This window comes from Bactrocera tryoni, chromosome 5 (assembly GCF_016617805.1).
Source record: "Bactrocera tryoni isolate S06 chromosome 5, CSIRO_BtryS06_freeze2, whole genome shotgun sequence".
In the NCBI taxonomy this organism is placed as follows: Eukaryota; Metazoa; Arthropoda; class Insecta; order Diptera; family Tephritidae; genus Bactrocera; species Bactrocera tryoni.
Genome location: NC_052503.1, coordinates 36,221,706 through 36,241,025, shown reverse-complemented (window position 1 = coordinate 36,241,025; position 19,320 = coordinate 36,221,706). Strand labels below are relative to the sequence as shown.

Below are 19,320 nucleotides of genomic sequence, written 5' to 3'. Positions count from 1 at the left end.
ACTTTGTCAAATTAAAAAGATGTCCATATAAGGGCTTGAGTTATATTTTATTAGTTTTTACTTTACGATATCGGCGGTTCCGACAATTGAGTAGCTTTTTGGTAAGGAAAGGGTGTATGCAATATTTCCGATCGATATCTCAAAAATTGAGTAACTGGGTGGAATACAAACAGATGGACATGACATTCTGTTTATACCCTTTATATGAGCTCCGACGTTTCATTTGGGTGTTACAAGCATCTTGACACACTTAATATACCCTGTTTAGGGCATATGTAATTATAATTAATAGGAAAATCAGTTGAACTCTGTAAACAATTGAATAAAATTCGAACTCGCCGGCATGATAATGGGGCCCATTAGTGCCGCTCAGCTGAGTAAGTGTTTTGTTTCGCCGCTTCTACCATTTGGCAGTCGTCTCAGCTGTTTCGGGCTGGTTATTAAAATTTATGAGCCACGTAGAATGACAGCAATAAAGATAAAGAGAATTTAGAGCTGACGCAAGTGCACTTTTTAAAAGATTTTTATTCACCAATTCAAGTGTGCTATCGCACAGATTTGAGATTTTTGTAGAGTAATGGCTTAATCGCCTCGTGTGTATGTACCGAACGAAAGCTTTTCGAGCCGAGGTAGCAACAAGTTCAAAGCACGAAAGTGAATATGAGCAACAGAAATTAACTTAAAACTTTGGCCTTTCCAAAGAAATTTTGTGTATGTTTTTAGATATTTTTGCACAAAATACTTTTTTATCAGAATTAAAGCGAATTACTCACGTTTTTTTGGGTTACAACCTAATATTTTCTTATAAATTCGATTGAAATAATCGGTGCCTAATGGTGTTCTAGTAACGGGCATCTAGTCTCCGTTAGGGTGGTAAGGTTCACATCAGTTGCTAGCGAGGTCATCCAACAGTAGGCGCAGGAAATCGTAGGGAAAGGGATGTCGGATGTGTACGGTTTCTGGCCATGCAAAGAGGTGGTTAGAATCATTACGAACCGTATAATCGGAAATCGTTGTATTAGGGATCTGGAGGTTTGACAAAAATGTTAACCAATTTAAATAAAATTTAGCGCTAAATCCCAATATATTTAGAAAAACCACTAAACTTTATTAAAATAGTACCAATTTTACTAAAACGAAGAGTTCAAACAGTGATTGGGACTGGGAGAATGTTTGGACTGATTGCATTAACTTTTGAAATTACTCAAGTATGAGAACATGTTTCCTCACAATTTGATGGAAATAACTCACACATTGGCAGATAAGTTATTTTAGGTAATGTGTGTGAGAGAATAATAAAAATGATTATGAGTAGTGCATGTGAGCTGAGTTAATCTGTCGACTGATTTCCTGCATATTCGGCACTGAATTATGGTATATCCAGCATTATAAGTTCATTTAAAATTGTTAAGCTATCTTGGGAACTACGGACGAGCTTAACCTCATTGCATTTTTTTTTTGCAAGAAGACATTTTGATATGATTTCAATATATAGTCATTTATAGGTAATCAGTTCCATATATAGTACCTATACTGTGTTTGGGGGCTTGATAAGTCATGATCTGATTTTGACAATTTTGGAGATGAGATGGAAAAACTTCAGACCACAATTTTCGATTTTTTTTTTGTAAGGGTATAATCCCAATTTTGTATTTCTTAAGAGGTCACCCCATGTAATAGGGGGAAAAAATCTAATCTTGAGAATTTAACGCGTTATTCTCAAAACTATGTTTTTCAAACTTTCATTCATCCTGTATTAAAAACAGCTTCACCGAATGACTCGAACTTTTTACAGTACATTCAGAGTACTTGATATAATGATTTGAAATTTGTAGGGAACATTCAAGATTCAAATTATTATCAAATAACAAAAACAAGTCCCTCTCAAATCTCTTCCAAAAGTCTAATTTTCAGTATATTCACTTGAATTTATGGGAGTCTTACATATTAAAACGCCGGTAATCCTTTTTGTTTCAAATAGAGGAAGTGCGATCCCATTTTTTCGAGGCGTCCTACTCTGTTATTCATGTTCTTCGCAATATTTTCAATCTATGTAGAATGTATATTTATACTATGGAAATATATGTATGTTAATAAACGATAATAGACTTAAAGCTCTATCTCTTCGCTGGTCGTAGAAAAAAATTCTATAAAAACACTAAAAACAAATCGTCACATAGGACGATCCACTTAAGGAAATGTTTATTTAGTCGTGAATATCTATTTGGTTTCTATCTTCCTGAAAGTAATCACCCCTCATATATTGCACTTCTGCCATCATTTTTTCCAATTCTCAAAGCGCTTAAAAACTTAATTTTTTGTGATCTTAATTAGCTCCTCCTTCGTTTTAGTTTTTGCCTCCTCAATTGTAATGTATCGTCGTCCTTTCAGAGACTTCTTTATTTTTGGGAACAAAAAAATCACAGAAGGCCAGATCTTAGGACTAAAGTGGCTGCGGCACCATTAATATATTGTTGTTTTTGAACAAATATTCCTGCATTTGTAACTTTGGGTGAACAGGGGGGCGTCATCATGGTGCAAAAGGTAATTTTTGTTCTCCTCAAGATCATCTCTTTCAAATGTTGACCCGGCTACATCTCAGTTGGTCCATTCGTTGAGTCCAATTTTTTATGACTCGCTCGAGTATTTCGACTGGTAACTGGCGAATGACAAGCGTGATGTTTTGCTTCAAAGCCTACATCGAAGCGGGATTTTCGACATAGACCTTAGACTTGACATATCAAATCCAACCCAATCGACTGGCACAAAACGTGAAATTATCTGCTCACCGAAGAGGGAATCGAGACTGAGAGAACACTTCTCAATAAATCCATTGATTGATGCCATGTGTGGGAAATGGTGCCGTCTTATTGAAACCAAATGTCGTTGCGATTACGAGCTTCTATTTCAGGCATCACATCTTCTTGGAACTTTTTAAGAACCCATAGAGCGAAGCAATGTCGCTTGGGAAGCTCGAGCTGCTTCAGTTCTGGCAAAAGCTGTATTTTGTACGCTTTCAATTTAAGCCAAGCCCTTCCATACGTCAGATGGAAGATATTATACTCTTTGGCAACATGTTGCGAGAGTTAACAAACAAATTCAAAGGTCATTGAAGTTTAATTGAATATCCTTTTAAATGGCATGAAGATAGGAACAACAACAGTACGCATATGCAATAAGTGTAGATACAAATAGAATAAAAATTTAGCTGCTAACCTGTTGGCCGCATGTATACATGTATGTGTAAGGTGTAATTTGCAATTTATTAAATGAGCGCGCGGCGCGCCGTAAAGAAAGTGCAGAAGTGTGGAATACTTAGCCGAAAGCAGTGAAGACTAGACTCGCCTAGCAGCGCTGAATATGTACATCTATATCTGTACATATGTATCTATGAATACACAATAACCTCGTCAATGGGTTTGTCAACATTAGCGGCCCCTCCGGCGGCATCGCCGCGGGCAGCCAAGCGTGGCGTATATTATGGCCGTCACAACTTCATTGCAAATTGGTTGCAAGCCACAAGGGGTTCATGATGAAGATGTGTGCTTACATACATATGCACATAACCAGGTTGAAGCATACAAGCTGGCAGTGTAAAGCTGGTAGACACGTCACTAGCGGCGTGCCGACTTATTCCGTGATGGAGCAATGAAATGAAAATGAGCCCCGTAAAACTGTCACAAGTTGGCGAAAACGTGATAAGATTGGAAATGTATCTACATGCAGGTTGTAATTTAACTGCGACAATTTGAACGCCGCGAATCATAATACGCAGATGTACATGTGTGGAGGCAGATGTTCCGGCATGATTGCAAATTCGTTAATGCCAAGTGTGTGACTCCATCAGAAAGAGATCAATTATGACATTTTATGATTTTGCTACGCTTTATTACTAAGAGATGGAGAAATGAATGAAATCTATAATTATTTATGTGCATATACATACAAATACATATGTACATCTACATACTCTGCAGAGATATTTAGAGGTCGTAAATAATATCATGAATGAAGTAACGGATCTATAGGAAAGATGCTTGATTCTAACCAATGGTAGTGTACTCGAGCCGTAGGCACCCAGTAATGTTTTATGGTGGAAGCTTTCCTAGCTATACTCGCTAAGAAGCTTGAACGTGTCCAAAGAGCGGCTCTCATTATTGCATTACGGACTGCACTGACAATGATACTTAATACCATTATTGACATAGCACCCATAGACATTGCCGCAGGTGCATTGCTGCAGCGGTCGATCTAATACAGGGAAGTTGGATACATGAAATGGTCGAGAGATTGCTACGCCGAACTATCTCCTGATTCAACTGCATCTCTGAAAATTTGGACCCATCCATCCAAATCCCATAGGCTACTCCTAACGGGTTTTCTTCTGCTTACAAACTGACCCGGGATTTGTGGTCGGTGAGCAGTTAACCTCTTTAGCGGATGGGTCAAAGTTAGGAAATACGTTTGGAGGGGAAGTCTCTAGCAAGCTTAATTTTAGGCTGCCAGCGACTGTAGTGATTTTTAGGTAGAAGTGACTGCTGTTAATGAAGCAGTAGACGTTCTGCCGCGAAGTGCAATCTCTTAAAAAGAGGTGAGCATTCACTCCGATAGCAGAACTGCAATACTAGGGTTGTGCTCACTAACTGTGCCATTAAAGTTAGTCAAGGAGTGTCTGTCCACCATAGCAATAGCAACAAGCTACTTCATTATCAAACTCGCCTGGGTGCCTCTGGTCATAGCGAAATCATTGGAAACTGCAAAGCTGATGGAGTCACAAGTTAGAGCACACTTACTGCGATCACATTGGAGTGGCACTTAGTAGGTGTTGGTCGATCAGCAGTTGCTTCGCGACTTCGAGATCCTTAGGTAGATCGTTGAACAATGTTCACCTCTATTAACCAGCTTTTCCAAGACCGATATTGAAACATTTAAGCAGTCACACCTTCGACGAAGCTGACGACATAATAGAAACGAATATTAGCCGTTCCTAGAAAATTCCTAATAAATCCATTAACTAAAGCTTTCGGACTTTAGGCTAGTAGCATTCTATCGTTGGAAAAGTTTTTTAAGGCATAAAACATTGCCTGAAATTGTATTGATTGCAAATAGTTGATTACTATCAAGTGTTTGGTTTCTATGGGTGTTGGGGATGGTGAAGGGTATTTTTCGATTCGGGTGAAATTATGTTACACGAAAGCTGGCTAATAAATTTTCAGCGAATCCTCACAAAATGCCAAATTTGCTCGCGATTTCGACCTTCACTTCCCTCTGGTTCACTTCTTTTATGATTTTACACAGTTTTCTTGTTCTTTCCTTGCGCCTGTCGATGAATTGATTTATTTGCTTCTGCTTAAGATTTGCTGCCTTCTTTTATTTATTCTCAACTGTTTCATTTCATTGGCAACTTACATACAAATGTATATTTTGGCAACTACAAAGTGTTACTCGAATTTTCTATTTATTTTCATGTAAAATTCGTAAGTAAACGAATGTTAATAATAAATAATGCTTCCACTCGCATAAACTCAATTTAATTGAAAAACAACATTAAACATCTGTGAACTTCCTACGCATGCAATGAGTCGCCAAATTCTATTCCACTGCACGCCTAAGAGGCACAAGTTTGAATAAATGTAAATTTTCCCTTAATTTGATTATTTGCATTAACCTCATTTCAAAAACTATTAAAAAAGCACATAAGAATATAGCAAACAAATCATTTTAGGACCTGGTCTCGAAATTCTCAAACATGTCTACCAATGTGAGGTAGTAAAACAGAAAAAATCAAGTAAGAAAGTGGTGGATTCGGATGTAACCGAAATTATACCCTCGGAATTTGCAGGGCTCAAGACTGGGAAATAATTTCAGTTGTTTATATACTACGAATCAGGTATTTTGTGAAAGGTTTGGTCTAATTACGTTACCATTTTTTTTTTCTTAATATAACTCATACTCATACGCTACTATTCGGCTTAAGATCTGATAGAATCACGAAAACCATTATAGTTACTATTTGGATATGGGAGCACTGACCAGCTGTCACCAGACTAAAGTTGAAGCATCTCGGTTGCCATACTTTCTACGACGATCGCTTTGCTTCATACCTAGGAGTTGTAGTCATCACAACAGACCATCTCTAGCTGTCCAAGATGGATTATTTGTGTTCTCACGAAAAATCTACCTACTTATCTAGTCTAACCCAATCTAACTTATCTTAAATATTAGCCGATATATTCTTTATAAAAGCTATGGTTTATTGTTAGGGCTAGTATTGATCGGGGCCAAGTACACATTATAACCAAAAATATATGCTCTCTTATTTTCATTAATACATCCTACAGATTAATCGATAATTTTCTGCAGAAAGTAACACATATGTCTTTTAGTCCACATATTCAGTAGCTGAGACTTGAAAAGTTACAGTTCGATTTGGACAATTTTTAGTTGTGATACCACTCGCATATTTTTGCAAAGCTTGATTCCGATAACTTCGTTAGTGCTTGACTTTTATATTGTAATGTGGAAAGGTCAGATGTCGTACCTGAGTTATAGGGCGGCGGGCAGTACCACTGAAATTGCCAAACTATTCACAGCTTCTCTTAAATACTTAAGTTCCACTTTTGAAAATATTAATTCTTCTCATCGGTTTCCTTAGTGAATTATCACAATTTTAGTAGCTTTAAACATAACTGTTATATGAGGGCCAACCTGGTTATCACCCGATTTTTCCCATTTTCACTCTGAATAAGGAAGTATTAGAAAGACTTGTCCAGAGCAAGTTTAACCGATCTAGCTAGCTTAACTTGCTTTGTGAGCTACTTGCATAAACGCTAAATTTAGACGTATTTTTTGAAAACGAACTCTATGCCCTCTCCCAAATTACTATCGAGCGTATTGTGTGAACGATTAAAGCTCACCGTCAACAAACTGATTGCACCTCATCAGTGTGGCTTTAGGCCTGGAAAATCAGCAACTGACCAGATATTCACCATGCGCCAAATCTTGGATAAGACCCGTGAAAAAAGAATCGACACAAACCAAATCTTCGTCGATTTTAATGCTGCTTTTGACAGAACTAAAAGAAGCTACCTTTATGCCACTATATCTGAGTTTGGTATCCCCGCAAAACTAATACGGCTGTGCAAACTCACGTTGAGCAATACCAAAAGCTCCGCCAGGAGCCTTACGATGCTTACGATGCTAACAAAGTTTCAGACAAGGCGACTCCCAATCGCTGCTGGAGAAAATAATTCGAGCTGCAGAGCTGAATGGAGAAGGAACAATCTTTTGTAAGAATGTACAACTGCTGACGTACGCCGATGATATTGTGGTGCAGAGGCATGGACGACGACGGCATCTGAGGAAGTATATATGGTCGATTTTATATGGTCACCTAAAATGCAAAATAACGTAACATCACTTTTCATAAGTTTACAGGCAAAGTAAAAACGATATATTAGAAACCATTAATATTGAAACAAAACTTGAGTTTTGGTCATAAAATGGTTATATATTGGTTATAAATTGGTTATCATACACTCATATTGAAATAAAATTGAAGGTTTCGTTATAAAATGATTATATTATATAATCGTATTGGTTATTATATCTGACAACAACTGCGGATATCGGCAGATATTATTTTCTAAGGCAACGCTACAATATCCGAAGAAATTTTTCAGATTGGACCACTAGATCTTATAGTTGCCATACAAGCTGAGCGATCCATATCAAGTTCTTACATCGAAACAGCTTCATTTGTTCAACTTTTAGCTTAAATAAGTGGCTTTAGTGAATTTTGAATTGTCAGCAACCCAAAAATAGTTTCAGTTTTTAACTCATTGTGCCACTGTGTGGCTACTTCGCACGCTAAGTATTTAGTAGAATGCCTTTTAACATGTTTATTTAACTATCTGCTATTCAAATGTGCGTAAATAAATAAACATTCCATGCATAGATATATGTATGTAAATGTATTTACAGTATGTATAATTGTACAAATATATGTGCATGTATGTAGGCTGCCACAAAGCTTCCAGATGGAGGCATGAAATTCGCTTTGATTATTTCCCAGAAATCCATTTGTAGAAATAAAATAAAAATTAATAGCGAAACTCCTGAGACATGGGAAAAATATGGCAGAATAAATAGACATCACTTTAGCTATTTATAAGCGTCTAAACATTTAATCGTGCATTGTGAGTGTGTGTGTGTGTGATTACAGACAAAAGTCTTTCGCGCTGTAGGTTTTCACAGGTGTAACCTAACTTATTTCGCGAGATTGCAATTTTGAAACAAATTGTAAATGTACCGTTAGAATATAATTAGTATGTACATACATATGTATTTATGCATGTACATTTGTACATTTGTGTTTCATGCCCAACCAATCTAATTATAAATTAATGTGCACTAAAAATTATTCGAAATTTAAGTAAATAAATATATTCTTTTATTTGATCTATAAAGAATTATGCTTATTTAGTCATTATAAAAGAACTATATTTTGTCGTCATTAGAATTACCGATCATTAACGATCGAAACGATCGATGATGCTAACGATTTTTCTAGTCCTCGAAACACTTTTCATAAGCACTTTTTTGGATGGACTTCAGCTCTTTCAGCTATTTCTATTTTATCTCTTTGATCGACTGAAAAGGGGTTCCATGGAGCGGCAATTGCAGTTTGGGCAACAAGAAAAAAGCACACACACACAACAAAATCTGATGAATTCGGTGGTTTATCGATAGTACTGATTGTTTTTAGCTTTAAATCAGATCACAATCGTACTATTTTTGAAAAAATTCAGCTTTATCGGGACGAGTCAAGCAAGAACACGTTTCATACCCAAACTATCCACCAAAATCATACGAACGGACTCACGACAGACGTCGAGCTCTCTTGGCATTTCTCTAACACTTGCCTGACGATTTTCAAGCACCATATCCACCTCTTTTTTAATATTTTCATCAGTTAAAGAGTTCGAAGGTCGTCCATAGGCTTTGAATGACTCGTAGGAAGCCTTTTCCATCATTCACAATGTTTTCGCACACAAAATTTAGTGAGAAATACAAAATTTGAGACAATTTACTTAAGCAGCTGCTGTAACAATCTGGTAATTAAGGTCAGTCCTATCCACTTAGAAAAATACATTTGTTTGATACATCAGTTACCCGTGAAGTTTAAATTACAATTTCCAGGTAACTTTTTGTCACAAATGATTAGCGTGATGAGACGAGTTGAAGGCCGGGTGACTGCTGTAAAAATTATGATATTTTGATGAAACTTGGACACATATTCCTTGGGAAGAAGTAAAGGGCAGTTCGTAGATGGGCATAATAGGACCACTGCCTTGCCCACAAACCGCCCTTAAAAGAAACCCCATAAAGTGCCATAATTAAGCACGAAAATAAGATATAGAACTCTCTAATTTGGCACAGAGGATTGTAGTAGCAAAGTGCATCTGTGGGCTGACAATTTTGAAAAAGTAGGTGTGGCCCAGTCCTCTAACATGTTCAATATACATATCTTTTTAACCACCAAAGCTACAAAAATCGAATTCACTCAGGAAAATTTTTGTAAGAACTATTACCGACAGTAAAAAAATCGACGAAATCGGTTGATAACCCCGCCACGCGATAAATCAATAACTAAATGCGTTAGAGACATTAATTTTACACCAAATATGGTAGGGTAGGGATTTATTTTGCCGGTTTAAAAATTGGACGATGGGCGTGGCATCGCCCACTTGCAGGTAAAATCACTTATCTCTGGACCAATTTGACCGATTTCAACCAAATTCGGTATGTAACATTCTTATGTCACAGCGTGAAAATGGGCGAAATCGAACTGCAACCACACCCACTTTTTATATAACACAATTTTAAATTCTATCTGATTCCATTATCATGAAGAAATTAATATAACGGATATGTGGACTCCAGTATCTATAGTTGACTTTTGACCGAAAATATCTCTTAATGTATGGGATCCACAATTTTGAATTCAGAGAGAATCTTTTCTTGATAATAGTATCTTTTTGTAAAAAAATGGGTTAAATCGGGTCAATATTTCCCTCGTCCCCATATACCTAGTATAAAGATTTTCGAAATTCTGGCTGACTATACCGTATATGTGAGTTGTCTCAGTTAAACTAAGAGAGCGTGTTTTACCCATAACAGTATATCTTCGTGCCGAAAATAGATAAAATTGAGCGAAAACTGATCAATCCCCATTTAACAAATATCAAAAATTTCGAACATCCGGCTGACTTTACTTCATATGTTAGTGATTGTATGTGTGGTACCTTAAAGAAACCCTTGGAACATTTTTTTTTGGTATGTGACATATTCGTAGTATGTAGTATTGTCAAAAATAGATAAAATCGGTTCGATATTATCCCAACTCCCATTATACTACATATGTATAATGATATTCGTTTTTCTAACAAACCTGATGTCAGTATGTCGGTCAGTGTATGAGTTATACACATTTAGAAAATGTTTATATAAAATTGCTTGGATTCCGATTGTGTAGTTGAAAATTTACACCTTAAGGTATTTTCCTGGATTTGATTCTTTCAAAATTCTAGAGTAAAAAATGTTCGGTTATATCCGAACTTAGCCGTTCCTTACTTGTTTTTTAATTATTTTCTTATACTCGTATATTTTCATAAAATCAGTCCATACTCCCTCTTTTCAAAAATTGATTTAATTTGAATTTACTAAAGATTCCTAACATTTTCCAAAAATCGCTCTTCATGTTTATTTTATGCATTACAATAATTTGTCATAACAATATGCATTACCAAATTTAATGAATTTTATTTTTATTTTAGGTAAGCAATTAAAATAACATAGCTCTTGACTCCATGGAACAAAATGTAAGTTCATATCCATTTTGTTTTGTCATTGCAAATATCTTATCTATAACGAATTCCATGAATATATCTTGTCAAATAAAAAATGTTTCCATACAAGAACTTGATTGTGATCGTTCCGTCTGTATGGCAGCTATATGTTGTGGTGGTCCGATATAGGCGGTTCAGAAAAATTAGCTGTTTCGGTGAAAGAAAAGAAAGTCCAAAATTTCAGATCGATATCTCACAGGAACAGTAAGACGAACGCTGAACATTTATCATATATTACAGGGTCTGATGTTTCCTTCAAGGTGGTGTAAACTCCGTGGCAAGCTTAATGTACTCTGTTCAGTGTAAAGATTTTCTATATATTAAGATGAAATTGAAAGCGTCTAAAATTTCTTGGATTTAACTTACGAATGTGTTACATTTTTTGTATTTTCATGACCTTCCCTGATTACTGTATGCCTCTGAAATATGTACCTCCTTTCCCAACATAACCCAAGAATTCCAAATTACTTTTGCAATAACTTCAATGATTTTGTATAGTAACAGTATTATATGAAACATAACATTTTATGCCATCGAAATTTTTCCATAAAGAAATTCACCTCACCAACTTAACAATAAACTGCTCTCTTTTAAATGTGCGAAATTGTGCGTTAATAAATTATTGTTGCTCATATACTAGTAGTGCAAAATTTTTCTCAATTTGTATTAAAAGTTCTGATTGAGCTCTGTTATGCAGAAATTGTTTACTCTCAGAGGAAACCTGTTGCAAATGACGGCCAGCAAACGCCATATCAACATAAAAAGTCAATGTAAAGGCAAATATTAACATAAGCAATAAATGCTGCGAATTTCAGCCAACATGTCAACAACAGTGGTCGCAGCGAATATCTCTGTTACAGTAGCTCTGCTACGATCCACATGCATTTGTGTGAGCAGCGATAACACTGATGAACAGCAACAGCTGCGTTACAATGTCAAGTGAGCGCCGAGCAAAATCAACGGCGGCAGAAACGACTCCACGCGCAATGTACTTTCATGCACCTGCACACATTTATATACATATGTATTTATATTCAGTCATTCACTCACAAACATATGTGGTCCACTGAAAAGTAAGAGCAATGTCAACAGCAGCTACAGCGGCGCTTACTCACTTCACAGCACTCGCATGCGAGTCTCGCACGTGCAAGCGACGTTGAGTTGAGCCAGTGGTTGTTGCTGTTGCTGTTGCTGCTGCTGACATTCATGAGATGCCCTGCCATAAAAGACAATGAAAATAATGGTACTGCATAAAAAGTTGAGGGGGTGGTGTTTGTTGCGAAGTCAAATGTGAAATTTACTTTCATTGGAAATATAAAAACAATTGCAAGTTTACATTTCTCTTGTAAGGCACTGTGAAGTAATATGCTCACAATTCGAAAGTTGTGGATAAACCCAGCCAGAAATATATGTACATAGTATGAATGTACATACATACATTGTACATTCTAGTTTCCTGTAAGAAATTTTTAAACTTTAGGGAATCGCCATGAAAATTCAAATAAACTAAATTACAGTGGGAAGACCTTTGCGCTCGTCTATGCATCCTTAAGGCTTTAGAATAATTCAGGTTATACCAAACATCGATTGTCTTGTTATTTGGCTTAATGTACACTTTAGAGTCCCTAATACATTGCTCCATTATTGTATGTAATAGCGAAAAAAAGATGCTTCCCTGATAGAAAGGAATTTCGTGTGTTTATAAAGTATTGTTTTTGGGTAAAAAAAGTATTGTTGACGGAAAAATTTGGCTCGACGGACTCTGCCCCAGAAAAATCAACCATTAAGAAGTGACTTTCTAAATTTATGCGAGGGGAAATGAGCACCTAGGCTATTATTAAAGAGGCTATTCCCGACGAAACCATCAAGAAAAGTTCCCAGAATAATTTGATTTCGAATGTTGGCCTAGTAGACGTGATTGTATATTAAAGTGATTTCGAAGATTGACCCAATAGCCGTGAAGTACATGTTCCCAAGATATGTCTCAGACTAAAAGAGAGCAATTTTATTTCTTTTTCCCTACACACAAAAAAAAAAGTTACCAAACATAGGCTTTTCTTGGAGGTTCTGGACTGGCCATACAAAATTTCCCATAAATTAAAAAAAAAGAAGTTTCTGCTGGTTTCAAACCGATAAACCCAAATTCATGGATGATTTCTACTCCTGGTTTAAGTTTTAAAGTCAGATATTTCCAATTGGGGTACATTAACAAGCTCTGTGAGTACAAGGTGCTTTCCAAAATAAACAGGACTTAAAAAAAAAACAGAACAAATGGTTTTTTTCGGCACAACCAGTTTATTTTATTGAAAATAGTCTCCTTCTGCTTCAATACAGCTTTTTGTACGGTCCAAAAGCATGTCGAACGAGTGTTTTAGCTCGTTGGCCGGTATGACCGCCAGTATGTCGGTGCTAGCCTTTTGAATGGCCTCTACGTCTGCATAACGCTTTCCCTTCATGGGTAAAAGCATTTTTCCAAAAAGGAAGAAGTCGCACGGTGCCATATCAGGTGAATACGGGGAGTGGTTAATGGTTAAAATGTGAATTTTGGTCAAATAATCGTCCTTCGAATGTTGGATTCTGAGCAAGTTTTGGTCGTCAGTCAATTTGTGCGGAACAAATGTTTGGTTAAAATGGAATAAATCGATGTTTTGGAAATATTCAATTCCATTTCCATGAATTTCAATGATGATTTCGGCTGAATTTTTATGAATTCACTCACAGTTTCGATGGAATTTGCGGTGATCACGGATTTTGATTGGCCCACATGTTGATCGTCATTTATGTCCTCACGGCCACTTTGAAAACATTGAAACCACGTTGCTACGGGATAGACAATCATCGCCATAATTTTGTTTCATCATTTGAAACGTTTCGGTAAAAGTTTTACCAATTTTAAAACGAAATTTAATGTTGGCTCTTTGTTCGAAGCTCATTCGTATCGATAACAAAAACATATTGACACTTAAAACGCAATAACTTCACTTTCAATCTATGAAATGTCCTGAAATTCTCACTGGGCAATCGATAAAGATAGCAGATTCGAAAGCACCAGTCGTCATATAGATGGCGCCAGGGCGCTAGATTCAAAAAGTCCTGTTTACTTTGGAACGCACCTTGTATATTGACTGCAAGTGGCTTTCAAAACACTTATTAGCACACAAAGTAACAAGTGCAAATGCATCGCTGCATTATTCAAAAATCGTATGAACATACATATGTACTTGTGTAGGTATAAAAGCAGACATGCAAACATGAACTTGTCTTCCGTATAAGCGTCCATCTCTCATACGATCCAACATATGTATGTACATATGTATGTAGTTAAATTTTGTATGGATGCAATTTGTATTCTCTGCTCGCTCATTTTGTAATGCATATGACATATATATAAATATATATATATATATATGTAGAAAATATGTTCGTGGTTATGAATATGACTACTATACGAATCGCTTGCTAAGATGATTGCTCAGCAGCGATTACAGCGCCAGTTTCCCCATACGCTTTTAGCTTTGACTTTTAGTTGTTTTTGTTGGTGCTACGGCCCGTTTTGCATTTGTTCTGTCTTTTTACGAGTATTTATCATCTGGCAATTTGCAGCTTTCGCTAAACGCTGCTGTCCGCCAGCCGCAAGAACGACTCATCGAAGTGGTGCGTTTAGCGATAGTGAGCGCTAAAATTTATTATACTCTCGCAACAAAGTTGCTAAGGAGAGTATTATAGTTTTGTTCACATAACAGTTGTTTGTAAGTCCTAAAACTAAAAAAGTCAGATATAGGGTTATATATACCAAAGTGATCAGGGTGACGAGTAGAGTTGAAATCCGGATGTCTGTCTGTCCGTCCGTCCGTCCGTGCAAGCTGTATGAAACTTGGTATACGTATTTATTGGCTCCAGGAGAAGGTTAAGTTCGAAGATATGCAAAATCGACCCTCTGCCACGCTCACAAAATGGCGAAAACCGAAAACCTATAAAGTGTCATAACTAAGCCATAAATAAAGATATTAAAATGAAGTTTGGCACAAAGGATCGCATTAGGGAGGGGCATATTTGGAAGTAATTTTTTTGGAAAAGTGGGCGTGGCCCCGCCCCCTACTAAGTTTTTTGTACATATCTCGGAAACTACTATAGCTATGTCAACCAACGTCTACAGAGTCGTTTTCCTGAGGTATATCCATATACAGTTCAAAAATAGAAGAAATCGGATAATAACCACGCCCACCTCCCATACAAAGGTTATGTTGAAAATCACTAAAAGTGCGTTAACCGACTAACAAAAAACGTCAGAAACACTAAATTTTACGGAAGAAGTGGCAGAAGGAAGCTGCACCCAGGCTTTTTTTAAAAATTGAAAATGGGCGTGGCCTCGCCCACTTATGGACCAAAAACCATATCTCAGGAACTACTAGACCGATTTCAATGAAATTCGGTATATAATATTTTCTTAACACCCTGATGACATGTACGAAATATAGGTGAAATCGGTTCACAACCACGCCTTCTTCCAATATAACGCTATTTTGAATTCCATCTGATGCCTTTTCTGTATAATACGAGTATATACATTAGGAACCAATGATGATAGCGGAATAAAACTTTACATAAATACGGTATTTGAAAAATATGTAAATGACGGATAATGAAATCTCGATTATCACTTTATCATGCGAGAGTATAAAATGTTCGGTGACACCCGAACTTAGCCATTCCTTACTTGTTTTTTCTTGTATTCTTAAATTGATGAACTTCAGAGTAAATATTAACATTTGTGAAGCCAATGGATATGTAAAAGTAGGAAAAACATTAACTTCGATTGCGTGGCCAAAACAAACGATTCCATATAAGAACTTGATTTGATCCATCACTTAGTATTATATGCTATAATAGTCCGATCTGCAAAATTTCTTCGGAGTTTGTACTGTTGTTTTGGACAATATAGTATTTCTTTGCAATCCGGTTTTGCCAGCTGCGTTAAACTATTCCAGTTAGTATGAAATCTAACTATCAAATCTACCATTCGTCCTCAAGAAGTTTTCGGACATCCACAAATCCTGCACACTTGTGGGTTCCAATAAAGATAGATAGTAAAGATTGAGGTTATGCACTGCGACCTACGGTCTATTGTACACCAATAAAGAGCAGCTCTGTTCGTTGGTGTTTCCAATAGGTCTTGATTATAGCTGATAAGAGGCCACCATAACCTTAAGATTTTTTGTAAACACTAGTTTGCAAAATACTGCAGTTTCCGCATCACCACTTGTTGTTAGGGATCAGGATTCGCAACAGTATTAGAAGGCTGTTTTCACCCTGGTGTTGACTAAGGTTCATTAAGAATACCAGATGATGTTTAACTAAGCAAACATACCACGGACTTGTTGATATTCGATTGCCACTCTTGGATTTGCGCCTCATCAATCGTTGCTGGCTTGTTGGAATACCCCATAGACTTGACGTAGCTCCACTAGAAATAGTCTAATGGCGTCAAATTGGCTGACTGAGTTATTTCGTGGGATAACACCTTCAACAAACTAGATTTTCAAAAAATCGAAAGTGACATTCGCCTTGTGGCTTTTGTCGCTGTCTTTTTGGAACCACATATTGTCAAAGTCCATATAGTCCAATTCGGGCCAAAAATATTCGGTTATCATTGAGCGGTACCGATTTCCATTCTCAGTAACGTGCCGGTCTTGATCATTACGGAAGAAGTACTGCCCAATGACGCTGCCGTCCCCTAAACCTCACCAAACCGTAATTCATTCGTGATGCAATGGTGACTCATGGAGTACATGTGGATCGCTGAACATGATTTTTCGATGAAAATCCGGATTATTTTTATGTGGTTGCTCAGCCCAATTCACGAACATACGACGATTCTAATGATCAAGTGGCTTCAGTTCTTTCATCAATTTGAGCTTGTAAGGATGTAGGCCAAGATCTTTTCGCAAAATTCGCTATAACGACGTTAGAGAGATACCCAACGTTTGAAAACGACGTGTGAGAGACTGATTTGGGTCTTCCCCAATTAATGCGCTAGTGGCAATAATATTCTCGAGCATTTCTTTTGTCTCACTATCCAGTTATTCTTCGCGTTACTTTGCTTCAAAAATAGGATCGAAACAGCGAGCGAAGGTTAGGCTTTGGAAGAAGCCCGCTTTACCTGATTTAAGTAGATTAGGAACAGCCTCTATTTCTTCCACATTGGGCGGAGAAGATGATATTGATGAACGATGGTTGACAGATGTTAAGGTTAGAAATTCAACACTTGTAGCGGTTAACTCTGTATCCCGGAGGCGCAAGCACTCCAGAAAATTTTCAGAACCCTAATTAAGCGTTTGGAGCAGCCATATTTTCCAAGTGAGCTCACGGATATACACATTTCCATACTTTCTAGTCCCTTAGTTTATGAGATTTTAAACTGAAATTTTGCACAAGTTCTGCATTATAGCTTCAGTGCAGCCGAAGTCATCTTATTTGCTTGTATTCATACGTTTAATTTTCGTGAAACACTCACCCTACATTTTCGCAGCGCACAAATCGTCAGCGCCCACTGTGCGCGTCAACGGAGTAAATAGTTGCTTATCGGTCGTGTGTTTTCTTGCTGCTCGCTGCGTAAGCATTCGCCAAGCGCGCGCAGTACGCGCAAGTGGGCAGCGTTGCAGCGTCGATGTCGGTGCTGGCGCGCGGCTGATTCACCGGCTGGTTGTTGCGGCCAGTGCTGCCAGCGCGTCAGTTAGAATTCGCTTGTGAAACGTATTGGTTGTTCGCGGGAGCTCTTTCGGCAGCTGTGCTGTGTGTGACGGACGCGTAAAAATCTGTGCGTAAAATTTCGTAGTGAAATTGGCGCGCAACTTGCCACTTTCGACTGCCAGTTGTGGGTAGTGTGTGCGTTTGTGCTTTTGTTAACACTCCCACTTATCATCAATCACTCGGTCACACCGAAGCCGAAAGTGCGGATGAAATGCTGTTTGTTGGTTTGTGGGGGGTGGTGATTTTTGACGCAAAGCGATTTTGTGATTTTTTGACTTACAACTCAATCGCTATTTCCTAGTTGATTGCTGTGCATGTTGTTATTGCTGCTGACGCTTTCCTTACCATTGTGTGCGTGTGATAGCGGGAGTGTTTTTTTTTTTGTTGACGCGTCAAACATTTTGATCTTTTGACGTAACAGAAAAAGATTCGTGTTTGTTTTTGTGAGTGTGGTCCTTTGCAAGCGTCTAAGCGCATATCTTTTGCAATATTTTGTTAGACAACAAAGTGTCAGTGAAGTGTTGAAAGTGCTTCTTGCTTTTTGGTATGTTGGGGGTTGCGGCGCCATCCTATATAACTGTGCGTGTTGTCAGTTCTGGTTTGAGTGCTGAATTTCGCTTTGTGAAAAATATTTCATTTATTATATTTTGTTCGTACTTCTATCAATCGGTGTGATTTTGTGGGTGGCTTGGTGTTGACAAGCGAATTCAAGTGTTTCTTCGACGCTCGCCTTAAAGAATGCGCAAAGATAAATGAAAATTTATTAATTATTTACACAGACAAAACGCTGAAGTTATAAAGGCATATATACATACATACTCACACAGTTTTTTATAGCGATATGTACATACAAAGTACCAACAACAAACTGCTGAATTGAAAGATTATTCTATTTTAATATCTTATCTTCAAAGCATTACGGTGGTACCAAACAAAGCGACGCGAAACGCCTGTTTTCAGCTGGCGCTCAACGAAATGTTGAAAGCGCAGACAAACATATTTTTTTTTAATTTCAACGCCGTTCATAAATGAAATAAAATTGTTTAATAAATAAACCTGGAAAGCTGTTTTCGGATTGTGAACATTGCTGGATGTGTTTTGTTGTGGTTGTTGTTTTTTTTTTGTAAAAATATTCATTTAACTCTAAATTGTTATTACTGTTTCAATCATTTGCGTCGTTTTGAGGATGAAATTTGTTAGAATGATTAGAATGTGCCAAAGGACTTTCTTCGTACAGACATCCTTATACTGGCGTGACAGAAGTCAAAGAACTGTCAAATATCGCGATAGAAGTCAAGGCTGTCAAATATGCTCATAGTTTTACGATTTCTATGCAGCATCTCACAATACTGCGACGCTCTCGAGCAGGAAACTGATTTTCAAAGTCGACAGCACGTTTGGATTTGAATTTTGGTATTGAGACAGAAGTGAAAATAATGTTTTTTTTTTATTGAAAACGCTAAGAAATAGATGGATGGGCGTATTTAAATACGACTTTCCTTAGCGCTTGCGAAAAACAGCACTTTTGCCAGTTAAGGCATTAAATATATCCTTCTCAGCACGAAGTAACAACTCTCTGCCATCGTTGTGAATGGATCGGAACGTATCATTGTTGTGAAGGGAGTGTGAACGAGTCGAACGTGAATATATCGTCACCTAA

At 37.2% G+C, this 19,320-nt stretch overlaps 1 protein-coding gene across 4 annotated transcripts in view; it reads left to right on the top strand.

Moving 5' to 3' along the window:
* The window catches only part of LOC120776772 (four and a half LIM domains protein 2), a 241,449-nt gene that overhangs the window by 109,589 nt on the left and 112,540 nt on the right, over window positions 1–19,320 (top strand). The window contains exon 1 of one of the 4 annotated variants that reach the window (XM_040107745.1): window positions 17,645–17,727. The exons of 2 other annotated variants lie outside the window; for them this stretch is intronic. The gene's annotated coding sequence lies outside the window, so the exon portion shown is untranslated. Of the gene's footprint in view, window positions 1–17,644; window positions 17,728–19,320 lie in introns of those variants that run through there. One more of the 4 variants, XM_040107744.1, reaches the window with a different exon arrangement.